Below are 14,136 nucleotides of genomic sequence, written 5' to 3' on the forward strand. Positions count from 1 at the left end.
TACATATAGTTGTGAGAATGTAAAAATTGATCAGTAATCAATAAGTTTATACATAGACATTATCTTTAAATAATTACACTATTCTGTCTTTTTAAATATGTTAACTGTTGTTTGAGTCATTTTCAAGATTAATTCAAAGAGAGTTTACTCAGATCTCATAATAATCATTCTGAATTATAACGATCCTTAGTTTTTGATCAGTAGAGCAATAAGCTCGTCTCCAGTCCACATATTTTATTTGCGCCCGACTATGCGCCCTAACTTACTGCAGATAAATCTCATAGACACGGTTAAACCTTTTTCATAGACATGGTTTTTTTTAGGATGAAATGGCGGGAATCAAACAACGCCCCTCCCACATTTTGCGTGTGGGTTTGATTTGACGTGCTTGACGTTGATTGGCTGAATTAGACCCTTTTCGATTGTTCTTGTTTCACCCTCTAAAAGAGAAACTCACACCCAAGATGTGGCCATTTTTCTAAAAAAAGAAACAGAAAGACGACTTCTCTCTCAGCCCGCTCCTCGAATTGAATTGAAATCGAATTACGTGCCATGGCTGGTAGTAGTGCAAACGCAACAAGATCTTGGTAAGTAATAAAAATGTTTATCTTGCCGATTCGTGATGTTGAATTTCTACAAAATACTCAAAATTTTTACCTTTTGGGCTTTTTTGGTTGCGTGAATGCGTGAAAATCGAAAAAAATTGCGTGAATGCATGAATTGAAAACTTGCGTGAACGTGAAAATCCACTTTTTTCGATTGCGTGAATGCGTGAATCTGACCTGTCTTTTGCGTGAACACGTGAATTTTCCCTTTTTTACCCGACTTTGTGCAAATTTTCCCGATTTTTGAATATTTCCCCTATTTTTTCTGAAAATTTCCCCGATTTTCCAAAAAATCGGATTTGCGTCGAGAAGAACTTTGGCATAAGATAATTTTATACATCCTGGTGAATAATAATCTCTTAAATGCTTTTTTTTTAACAGGCTGAAATGTAATGTATCACCATTTACATGCGATGGAAAACACGATCAATGTTTTAAATTCGATGATTTATACAAGGAGGCTTCAACAAACAACATCGTCAAAACTCAAACATCACTTGGTCGTGCTTTGAAATCGGAATTTCCTGATTCAATTAAAAAAATGCGTATTGGATATAAACGGAATCTTGTTTACTGTGGGCTGAAAATGAAAGACAAAGATGAAATCAATGATTTGAAAAAAAGGAAGGGGGAGTTGGAGCGAACGAATGCTGTATGTATATATACTTAAAACTTACCAGAATGAATTTGTTTCAGAAAGAAAAGAAAAAGAAAAGCTGCTGAAAGCTTTCAAGGAGAATAAAGAGTTTCATTTGCCAGCTTCATTTTATTTGCAATCAGAGCATTTGAAGCCAGTACAATCGAGCTCGACAATTGGTAGGGGAACGTTTGGGAGTGTTGAGCTTCGACATTTTAAGGGTGAAATTGTTGCGGCGAAATTATTAGTCAATGAGAAGTATACTGAACAAAATCGCAATATGGTTTTAAAGGAGGCTAAAATTATTGCAAATCTGCGGTTCCATAACGGTCTGCCGTCTTTAGTTGGCATTTGCGTTGATGAGTCGCCTTTGAAATTGGTGATGCAATTTTATTCTTTTGAATGTGGACCAAAGTCTCTCTACTCTTTCTTGAAGGAAAAGTTTCCTGTTGATATTCAGAAAATGCACCTCATATTTCTTCAGATAGCAGAAGTACTTAATGTAATTCACTTAAGCGGGTATCTTCACAATGACTTAAAACTTGATAACGTTGTTTTGCATGGAGATCGAAATACGATACAACCTGTTATCATTGATTTTAATTGTGGTTGTAAAATTGAGAGAGGTAGACATTTCAAATTGAGTGTCGAAGAGAAGGAGAAGTACAAAAAAACTCGTCGTCATGTTGCTCCAGAAGTGGTTGAAGGCCAAAGCGCCCAGTCAGTAGTTTCTGACATCTTTTCGTATGGTTACATGTTGGAGCAAACAGTCAGATGTGGTTATAGCTCAGAAAAATTCAAAAAAATCATAAAAAATACAGTCGTTCATAAAAATTGGAAATATCGATCATCATTAACAGCTATATGCAACGACTTAACTGAGTAATATAATATTGATTTTCCACATAGGGAAAGTGCCTATCTCTCATCTATTGTTTTGTTTTCAAAACAAAGTCAAAACACATACGTAGATTCTTATTATAAAGACTATTATTCGTTATTCTTAATAAGAGTAATGAACAGAAAAGGGTGGTACAGTCTTTCGGTCGGGGTTGTCGTTCTTTTTTTTTGTTGCGAAGTAGGCACTTTCTCCCCCTCTTAAAACTAAAATTTCAAACAATATTCAATGTTCCAATAATTTATTGTAAGAATTTATTATCATTTATTCTTACTTTATCATTAGATAAATAAATGTACATTTCAAAACAAAAGAAGAAAATTCATTGTATTTTTACCGTATTTCTGCATTTAGAAATTAATTACCAAAGAAAATTTGAAAAGATCTCACCCGCGAAATTAAATTCCTGCAAACAAAAATGAATTTCATCTGCGAAATTAAAATACTAGACTATTATGAGTTTTGTTTCGCTCTTTCCACCATACTCTCGGGTACCTAATAAACGGGGGGTCTGGAATAAGCGGGGGTGGGTGGAAAAAATCTCAAAACTTAATAAGCGGGGGGGAGGGGGTTGGAATAAAGATGTCCTTGGTGGAAAAGTTTTGAAAAGGGGGTAATGCAGAAGAATAGGGCAAAAAAGAGATGAATTTTCAAAATACTTTCTGAAAATTTAATAAGCAGGGGGGGGGGTTGGAATAAGAATGTCCTGGGTGGAAAATTTTCGAAAAATTAATTAGCGGGGGGGGGGTACGCTTATTAGGTACCCGATAGTAGATCAATTATTATCACCCCTCAAATCCTGTTCTGAGTAAAAAAAACTTCGTTATTTTTCGAGTTTTGATACTTTTTAACAAACTCTCAAAAAAGGCTTTTTGATCAGCGAAATTAAAACACCACAAAAAAAATTAGGAAACCCTCCCCCATTCGCTCCCGCTCTCAGAGACTTAAAGTACTACTAGGCAAAATAAAAGATACAAGATATATTATGGGCGCTACAAATTTCGTTGAAAAAAAATATTCTTCATTATAATTTTTGAATTCTTTGTTGGAAAAGTAATCGATTACCTTTACAAAGCGTTAGAGGTCGCGCAAACCGCGTAAAAAGAACAACCTCATTTTGCACGCGCGACAAAAATATAATCAAACTTATGAAACGCTTGTCTATGGAAAAATTGATGGTCTCAAAAGTTATTGATCGAGACCTTAATGGGTGTTAAGAGGGACACACTTTATAACCAGACTCCCGGGGTTTATTTATTAAATAAAACGAGACCTTTTAAGGTTTCTTTTGAAACATTTTTTGAGAGGGAACCATTAAAGGTTCTATTTGAGACCTTTTTTAATATGCCTTTCGTACATTCCAATTTAGACCCCGAAGGTCTTAAATGGGAACGTGAAAGGTATCGCTTAAGTCTTGTAAGGTCTACTTTCAAACGAGACCTCGAAAGGTCTCTTTCAAAACCCTTAAAACTGTGAGTGTAATCGTACTCACTGTGTCGAAATAAGGAAGACACATTATGATCAATTTGAAATAAAAAAATCTTTAAAGAAATTCTAAAAACGAAAATGAAATTAAAGAAGAAAAAAATGAAGATCTTGCAGAAAAGTGCTATAATTTTCATTTTCACTGGAGAGATTCTTTGATCTTAGGAGGTCATCACTGTGAAGAGATTTCACTAAAATATTTATTCAATATAAAGTTATGATACAAAGTTGATAAGTGATTGACCCCAAAAAACAGCAGAAAACAGCGTTTTTAGACGTCAATCAGCTTATAACTTTGTTTGATATCTTTTGACTGAATCATTATTTTTGAGGAATTTTTTTCACAGTGATGACGTTCGATGAATAAGGATTCACTTCAGTGAATGATAGTCATAGCACTTTTCTACAAGATTTTCATTTTTTTCTTCTTCATTTTCATCTTCATTTTTAGAATTTTTCTAAAGATTTTTTTATTTCAAATTGTTCCACTCACTAATATCTTTCTAATGATACCAAATTTATGAAGATTTAAGAATTCCTTCAAAAGTTATAGGTAAAAGAAAAAAGAGTAACTATTCAATTCGCTGACGACACTAGTCTTATTTGCTGTGATAAATCTATAAAACATCTGAACAGAAGGGTTAACAGGGATCTTGCTCTATTGGTTCCATTGGCTGAGAGCAAACAAAATATGCCTTAACGCCTCAAAAACTGAAATAATTCTATTTAGAAGTCCCAGGAACACTTTTACCAAACATCTTAATTTCAGACTCAGTGGACAAAAACTTCATCCATCAAGCAAAGCTAAATTTCTTGGAATCTTGCTAGACGAGCATCTTTCTTGGGAACCTCAAATTCACAGTGTCTCGAACAAACTTTCTATAACTGTTGGCTTCCTGTCAAAACTCAGACATTTTGTGGACTTCAAAAAACTTATTTCTGTCCTATATGCTTTATTTGACTCACATATAAACTATTGTTTTCCATCTATAGATTATACCACTCAAGCCTCTTTCGAAAGAATTGAAGTTCTTCAAAAAAAAGCCTTGGCAATCATCCCATAATTTTGCGCGTTTTTCAGTATTTTAGTTTCGCTCAATGGTAGCATTCTTATCTTACGGTCTCTCTATTGTTTTATCATCATCAAAAAGACTTTTCCGGAGTTATTTTGATCTGATTACTCATTTTGAAATGTCAGTTTCTCTCTTTCTTATCCCTGGAGAGTTAAATGAATCTTAGGAAATTCCCTTTTCTGGGAAATTCCCTTTTTATACCACAAGTAGTTATTAAGCGCTCTTCATAGATTAAAAATATTACTTTACTCAGTTGAGTCTACTCAGTAAAATAACATATGAAGAGCAGTATCTTCAGATGTGTACGCTTTTTATAGGAAAAACCAGTAAGTCATATCATTCTGGCTGGGCTGCTCTTAAATTTATATGAGTTTTTCAGCCTTAAATGTCAATATTAATAAAAATGGAAACATGTACTTCTCAGTAATTTCTGAAATCTGAGGTTCAGATTCTTCTTAATTTGTTCTTAGGTTTTTTTTGTTTTTTTTTGTTTGTTTTTTTTTCTTTATTGAAACAAAAACACGTGTACACTACGAACATATATTACAAAACATTACTTAAACCATAGTATAAGAAAGCCGCGGCTGGAATATGTACCGCATTGTCTTTTCAGTTAATCGCTGTTCCATCTCTGTCTCCGAGCTTTATAAGAACATCAAGATGCTCAGTTTATTATTGATAGATTGTTATTGAAATTTTTCTCTTATTTTCCTTTACAAAAAGATTTTTTATTTCTAGATATCTTTGAATCTGTACCCAATGAAACACTTTAACTGATTTTGGACATATTTTAGGGGTATTTTGTGGAAACGATAGTTTTTCGCCAAAATTAAAATTATAAGAACTATATTTAAGATAACAACTTTCCTGTCAGTTTGAATGATAAATTTTGAAGGTGCTGGCTTGAAATTTTCACAGAATTATCTTGATGTACTATTCCATTGATTTCTAGAAAGATTTCACTGAAATATTGTGAAGGCATTTCGAGGCACCTTATTAATTTTTTAGTTCTTTCAGCCCAGCCATCTTGTGCTTGTTTAAATTTCTTATTGTTGATCTTTCCTGCACAATGATATTATAATGCAAGTGTATTATCAAGGGCATATCATTAATGTCTAAAACGCACTGCGAAGTAAGTATTAACGACAAACTAATAAAGTTTACCATTAAAGATGCTACACTACTTATTTCTTGATCAACAAATAGTCATCAAATACGACAGAGATAGAACAGTAGAAATTCAGATGTTGTCATTCCAGCCGCGGCTTTCTTATACTATGCTTAAACATAAAATATAGTCCTCCCCCCGCTAGGAACTAACGTTATATCGCCAGAGGTACTAGACTATGTAAAAAATAAATAAATAAGTAAATAAAGAAAAAAAATCTTGGAGAAGGAAGCTACAATTGTTAGGTAAAAGCCTAAAATAAAGCACCGCTAAACCTTCCAGTTTCGTTAAGAAATTCAACAACAGAACAAAGAATAGATTTATTTAGATTTGAACTCAAAATTTCATCCCCATATAATAAAAGTCGACAGAAAAAAGGAGGGTTAAGCGGCGGATGAAAAATAATGCCTAGGGTCTGAAGTTTGTCGAACAAAGATTGTCTTGCATGGGAATACATAGAGCAGTGCAGAAGAAAGTGCTGAGTCTTTTCAACAGAGTTAGTTCGGCAACCACAGAAAGGGTCTAAAGTGTCGCGGAAGCCATGTCTAAATTTATGCTCGTTGAGATGGCTGAAACCGACCCGAAGTCGATTAAGAAAGATCACTCCATGAATGTCAGGAACATCAAAAACATGAGATTGCTTCGGTCTCAAAAATTCATAGATTGCTTTTTTGAAAGTTTTAATTGAAGGTAGATCTCATATATTACCTCCCAGAACATTCCACTGAGATATGCAGTACAAGTTCAGACCAAGTTCTGAATATAGTTTTTCTTGAGACGTTCCACGAAAACAGCCTGTTATAGCTAAACAGGCATTATATTGAATAGATTCAAGCTTCTGCACAAAGGTAGCATTTCCTGGGCGGTCATATACGATATCACCATAATCAAGACGAGGCCTAATGAAAGATTTATAAATGGTTAGTAGAGATCTCCTAGGCACATGCTTGCGAAGTCGGTTAATAAGACCAATTCCTTTATTGGCCTTTTTTATCTTCTCGTCTAGATGGCAATCAAAAGAAAGTTTTGAATCTAAGATTAGACCAAGATGTTTCTGGTACTCACTGGTCGCGATATTAGAATTATTAAAGGAGATTACTGGAACATTAGGAGGAGTGAGTCTACAGGTAAAATAGACTTCAATGGCTTGCTTAGATGGGTCAGGGTTAAAAGACATCTTCCATTGATGAGCCCAGTCAGTTATCCTGGAGAGATCTCTGTTAAGTACATCAATGCTCAAGAGTTGATCAATCACAAGAGAGAATAAAGAGGTATCGTCAGCAAAGATCTTCGGTTTTGACTCAAGGTTTTTAGGAAGATCATTAATATAAATTAAGAAGAACAATGGACCAAGAATCGAGCCTTGAGGTACCCCAGCATTGATTCGCTTCCACTCAGATGTTTTCCCATTCAACACAACTCTCTGATGCCTATCGTTAAGAAAGCTGCGAATTAAGGAAAACAACGGTCCAGTCACCCCATAAGATTTAAGTTTAAAAAGTATGCCATCGTGCCACACCCGATCGAATGCCTTTGAAATATCTAAAAACACTCCCCTGGTATCTAGAGAAGGATCTTTGTCAAACCCTGTATAAATATCATGCGTTATGGATAACAACTGAGAAATGCAGGAATCCCCCTCCCGAAAACCAGACTGACAAGGAGAAAATAAGTTATTGTTTTCAAAATACCTGTAAGTGTATCGTAAATACACTTTTCATATATTTTTCCAAACACAGGAAGAAGAGACACTGGTCTGTAGTTTTTGGCTATGCTCCTGTCTCCCTTTTTATAGACAGGAACCACGTTACCTTTCTTCCACTGTGATGGGAAGATGCCAGAGTTGATAGAAAGATTGAATATGCTAAGCAAAGGTTTTACTAGAGACTTACCACAGATTCTGACCATACGAGTAGAAATATTATCCCACCATGGGCTTTGTTAACATTCAAAGAATTAATAATAGACTCGATTTTTTCTTCTTCAAATACAAGATTATCTAGTCTAGAGTTAGTAAGAAATTGTTCAGGTGGCAAAACACTGCCAGTATCGATAAGTGAGCATTGGTTTGAGAAAAAAGAGTTAAAAATATCGGCCTTCTCAGAAACATCACTTACAAGGACGTTTCTTTCATTTCGAATAGGTGGAATTTTCGGGGTTTTACGTACGTTCAGAAACTGCTTCAGAGTAGACCAGTATTTCTTACTTCCTATGTTTGGATCATTTAAAGAGTTGCCAAGACGAGAAAAATAACTATCCTTGGTAGTCTTGATGGCCAATCTGCACCTGTCAACCATGTCATCAAGTGTCTGACCATCTAAAGGTCTTCCCCATTTTCTCCAACGACGATATATCTTAGCCTTATCCAAAAGCATCTGCTTAATCTCAGGAGTCATCCATAACGCATCTTTGGCTCTGATGGTGATAGTTTTATTTGGAACAAAATTAGAAATGATATTAAGTATATATTCAGAGAGATGGGAAACACAATCTTCTACGTTGAGTCCCAGAAAGGAGGTTTCCCAATCAATGGCATTCAGGGCAAGCACGATTCCCCTCTCATCAGCACGAGAAAAGTCCCTAATCTTGCGTTTATAAGCTGGAGGGAAGATAGTTCAAAAGTTTAGTTTGACGAAGGGTATCTGGTGGTGGCAACGTGGATTAAGTGAAGGTAAAACCCGGAATCTAAAATAGGAGTCCGCGAAGATGAAAAAATAAGATCAATGCAAGTAGGAGAACACCCAGGACGAAGATGAGTCGGCTCATCAATTAGTTGATGTAACCCATATTGTGAAGCTAACTCGCTAATGTCCTCTCCTTGAGAATTTGTAATGTCACCAGTCCACCAAACTGAGGTTTCTTAGGTTTTGGCCAAATTTCAGCCTCGTATTCTTATGAAATTGTTCTTATAAAAAACGTTTTTTGTCTCAGATGAGAGGTCACTCTTAACAAAAATTACTGTAGGGCTAAGATCATTCCTTTTGAATGCAAATTCAACTCTATGTGTTCGTTTCGCTGCGGTGGCACCTTAATGAAAGTTATGGCTAGTTTAACATCAGTGTAAGCGTTGAATATTTCAAGTCAAATTTGTTACATTGTATTCTGATTTTATTTACACAATAAAGCATAGATCTTTTGAAATAAATTTTTAAGAAGAAATACTATAATCTTTATTATCCACTTTAAGAAATGCCTATTAAAGCTTTACACAGGGGCATTTAGTGCTAGCTATGACTAATTTATCCCAACCCAAATCTTGGTGAATTACGTGCCATGCGCGGAGTATCAGAATGTGCGCGGAGATTACTCTGAAGAAGACTAGATCAAGGAGCTCTTAAAATATTTACCATACAAATTAACATAAACCGATTTTTCCAATTTTCGGTCTTATCTGAGACACGTCAGGGTTAAAAAAGATGACCCATTCAATGGCACCTTCCCTTATCCCGTGTACCTACCCCGAACATCAAGTGCTACAACATTGCTTGTCTGTCAAGTGGCGTTTGTAAATCACTAATAGCGAGGTTAAGCAAGAAGCTATCTATTACGTACGGAATCTATTACGTGAGTAATCTCAAGGCTAACTCTGTCCCGTAAAATTTGACCTGTACGTCATAGCTTGGGGAGTGGATCTATTGCGCGAAATTCTCCAATCTCACGTAATAGATATCGATTAGGATATAAGCATGATCCACGGGAAATTTACCTTACGGAGATTGGGCTGAATCGTTTAGGATCAAAAATCACCCGAAAAAAATGTAAACAGAAAAGAAACTTTGGTAAATTTTTTTTGATTTCTGACAAGTTTGAGCTGAGAAAACTAACAGTAGAATTTTTAGAATCTCATCTGTGGAAACTATGATGCANGAGGGAATGTTGTACACATATAATTTTTTTCATAGCAGTTACCGTGAGAGGTCCTAAAGCTGACACCACTGCCTAATTCCGACCCCCCAAATAACTGTTATGAAAAAAAATTCTATGTTTACAAACATTCCCTCTCCAAGTTAAACGATAAACTACTATTGCTAGAACCAGGGGGGCACGCAGTTACTACAGGACATGATGTGTAGTAAGTGCTTTTTCAACACTTTTTTTCAGGACCACCACCCTTTGCAGTTACTACACCTTGGTAGTAACTGTTTTCAGAAAAGATTTCCAGGTACCACCCCTGTTTTTGAGTGATATCATCAAAAACATGCTCGAAATTACCCTAAATTGTGATTATTTTTCAACCTAAAGCCATTTTTGTGCTAGATTTTCTTTTAATTTACTTGGTTAACAGCTGTTGAGAACATTTTAATGATAATTAGGGAAAGCATATAATTTCAAAGTTGGGTCTGAGAAAAATTTCAAATTTTTTTTCGTCCATTTATAACAAAAATATTTTTTTTAACAAAGAATTTTTTCACAAAAAAATTCATTTTTTGTGAAAAATTTTGAAACAGCAGTTACTACACTGTGTAGTAACTGTTTTCATAACTTCTGAATACAGTACCACCACGGTAGTAAGTGTCATACTGTCTTGTAGTAACTGCGTGCCCCCCCCTGCTAGAACTCTTGAAACAAAACATCTAACAAGATAGCTGTAATTTCAAGATGTCAATTAATGTAATTAAAAAGTGTGAGTTGTAAAAATAATTACCTTTTATTCTGGATCAGTTGCTCATGTTTAAAACGATAACAGTTTTGTAATAAAAGTGACTTGTGCGGGAAAATACGAAACAATTGGATGGTTTCCACAGAAAAACTAAAAAAAAAATGGCGCAAAGTTGAAAAAAAGGGCGGATGCGGTAGCACTTGAATTGAATAAAACATCAAATCAATGAGGCGGAAAACTAACGATTTACCACCCATAAGTCCGGATGTTAATTTACAGAAGGCCCGCAATCGGATAGCTCCGATCTTTACTAGAATAGGAGCAAGGTGTCATGTAATACATAATAATTGTAATATACGTCTATTTGTATTCTTATCATGTAATATATATAATAGATGTAATATACGTCGTCTATATGTATCCTTACAAAGTCCCGCCCCGAAATCAAGCCAAGTTGCCAGTGTAAAGTAATAGAAACCAGGCTTGATTACATAACGTTTCAAAATGAGCAGGCTCGTACACAGACCTCTTTTATATTTTCGTGTGCTTTGGAAAATCAAAACATCTCGTTACTTTTATTTGATGCTGTTACTACTGTTGTAGTAACATTTATGACGTTGTGCATATTGCAATAAAAAAATATGTTTTGTTATAAGAAGCAATTATTGTTATTTGGTTCAATTGGTTCAGTGTATCAAATCTCTCAGTTTAGTTGACACTTTGGTATCTTCGTTGCGTCACAGAGCGAAAGGTTTGTTTTTATTTCAGTTTGTATCTTTCAAAGACCCCATTGGCTTTAGGCAGTGGTGTCGGCTTTAGGACCTCTCACGGTATTGGGGGGTCGTATATTTAGGCAGGACTGTCGGATTTAGGACCACTCACGGTAGTGGTTTTCGCGCGTGAATCACATGTTCGGAATAAACTTGGTTTCAGATTATTTTGAAGCACGGTAACTTGGTCTAATGTCGACACCCCTCCTCTAATTCCGACACCCTTTATATCAGCTGAAATTTATAGAAAGGTTGAAACTGTTTTTCTTTGCTTAGTGGTTAGAAAGGAATAATCCTTTTTCAATCAGTGATTCAAGCTTTTATATTATTCCTTTCTCTAAAGAAGGGTGTCGTCGGAATTAGACGAGGGATGTTAATGTTATATATTATCAATATTAGACCAACTTAGGGGCCATCGACTTTCGATTTTCGAATTTTTTAACGCCATTTGGCAGTGAGGATCTTATCGCGATTCTCAGATTTTGGAAAACGCTAGCTTTTTGCTGATTTTTGCGTCGATTGCCCAAAACCCGTAACCTTTTTAGCTTGAGGGAAGAAAAAAATTAGAGTTTTTGGCTTTGCCAAAAAAAACGCCGAGTCAAAATTTTTTCATCTTTGCAGGATCCATTCCCAACCTCAAAATACATATTTTTGTCTAGGGGTTTGTTTGGCAAATTCTTCCTTCGAAGAATATCATTCACTTTCGTTTTCCCCTGAAGACCGCAAGAGAAAAAATATTAGGGCCCGCGCTCTAGGCGGGCAGCTTAGATTCGCTTTGGTTTTGTATAGTTTTATAATAACGTATAAGGTAGCGTAATTCATGCAAAAATAATATGATAATCTTTTTGTTTTTATTTTCAGGTATGCCGCCAAACATTAACGTCATCGTGTATGAATTTAGCATGAACAATAGGACCAACAGACTCGACAAAAGGAACAAACAATAAGACGACCCGGGAATCTTACGATGAGGGCGTTTTGTCTCCGCCTGATATCACGCCCACAGAAGACGCTGATTAAAAAGCGGGGGTAAAAATAGTAAGTAATAGCTTTTGTAAGTGTTTATTTTGCGAAATATATAACCATATTTTCTAATATGGTCTACAAACTAGCATTTTTAGAATTTTGATAATGGAAACTTAAATAATGAAGAAAAAAACAAACCATTTCAATTTTATTTATACGTTTAACCCCCGGAAAAATTATGTATTACCTATTACGTAACTTTACAGTTCCTGACTAACTCCCAGAGGAATTCCGATTGTAAACCCGATTGGTTAATTTTGGAACATCTTCATAATGGCAGATAATTTAGAAGTGTCTAGTGGAAAGGTCGTGTGAATTTTTTGATGTCAGTATTAATTTTGTTGGTTGATGGCTAGTTGAATCTGGCAAGAAAAAAGTAAACAGGTATAGCTTTTTCTAACCAAGGATCTGAGGTATTCGAGCAACACTGTTTGGCCGTTAAGGGGGGGAGGGGGTTGACCATGTGCCGTTAAGGGAAGGTCGAAAATCTCTTTAGGGGTCAACTCACCACATATCAATTCTTTTCACCAGAAAATATCAATTTTTGAGATAGTAGAGGGCATTTTGTAAAATCGCTCGACTGTTTTGTTAGAAGCACTTGTTATACATTTTTGGAAAGCTAAGGGGTAGGGGAATCGAAATTACTATGTTTCCAATTTTTTTTCGGACACTTTGGTGTGATTTTCGGACAAGTATGACGGTCTCAGGCAAAAATCATAGGGGTAAAAATTAATGAAAATTTTAGCTCGAGAAAACGGAGACCTGTTGTATATTTTTGGAAAGCTCTCAAAAAATTAGGATTAGAGATATATTACAAGTATAAGTGATTTCAGTACCTAACTCGAGAATTTGAGCTTCAAAGCGCCAAAAACTGGACAAAATAGCTGGTTCTGGCTGAAAACACGGTTTTCAAGGTTTAATATCTCGAGTTAGGTACAGGAATCACCTATACTGCAATATATCTCTAATCTTAATTTTTTGAGAGCTTTCCAAAAATATACAACAGGTCTCTGTTTTCTCGAGCTAAAATTTTCATTAATTTTTAACCCTATGATTTTTGCCTGAGACCGTCATATTTGTCCGAAAATCACACCAAAGTGGCTGAAAAAAAATTGGAAACATAGTAATTTCGATTCCCCTACCCCTTAGCTTTCCAAAAATGTATAACAAGTGCTTCTAACAAAACAGTCAAGCGATTCCAAAAAATCGAACAAAATTCCCCCTACTAAGACGTTTATTCCATACAAATGTTACTTTCCATATTTCTTTTCCTCCTTTTATCAACTAAGATCTGCTAAAGTCGCATACCTAAAGTATTCACTTCGCTATTTTTTAGAATAATTTTAACCAAAACAAACGACCCGATGTTTATATCTTGTGTTCCTTTTGTTTAGACGGTCCGCGCGTCCGCGCGGCCCTTGAATTTCGCAGACGGTCAATCTTTTTTCTTTGAAATGCCGCTATTCTTTTGATTATGATTACAGAGATAATTAATTCGCGCAACTTTCGGAAAAAAGTTTAAAAATTATATCCGTTATTTTTAAAATGTAAACTGAGCGAAGCCGTAGCGAAATTAAAGATGGCTGACGAAACAACGATGAAAGTGAAGGAGAAAATTTAGAGTTTCATCGATTTTTGACCATTTTTTAACTTTAGAGAATTTGATGGCCGTTAAGGTCGAGGGGGGGAGGGGTCAGAGCCCTTAACGGCCAAATGCCGTTAAAAAATTCGAAAATCGAAGGTCGATGGCCCCTTACGTCACTGACTGAAAACATATATTTGATAAAATCGAAGGCTGGAAAGTACTCAATAAATCAAAGGTATTCAATATAATTGAAGGTATATAATCCAAAGTAATCGAAATGATTGAACAA

This window comes from Clytia hemisphaerica, unplaced genomic scaffold (assembly GCF_902728285.1).
Source record: "Clytia hemisphaerica strain Z4C2 unplaced genomic scaffold, Clytia hemisphaerica genome assembly, whole genome shotgun sequence".
NCBI lineage: Eukaryota > Metazoa > Cnidaria > Hydrozoa > Leptothecata > Clytiidae > Clytia > Clytia hemisphaerica.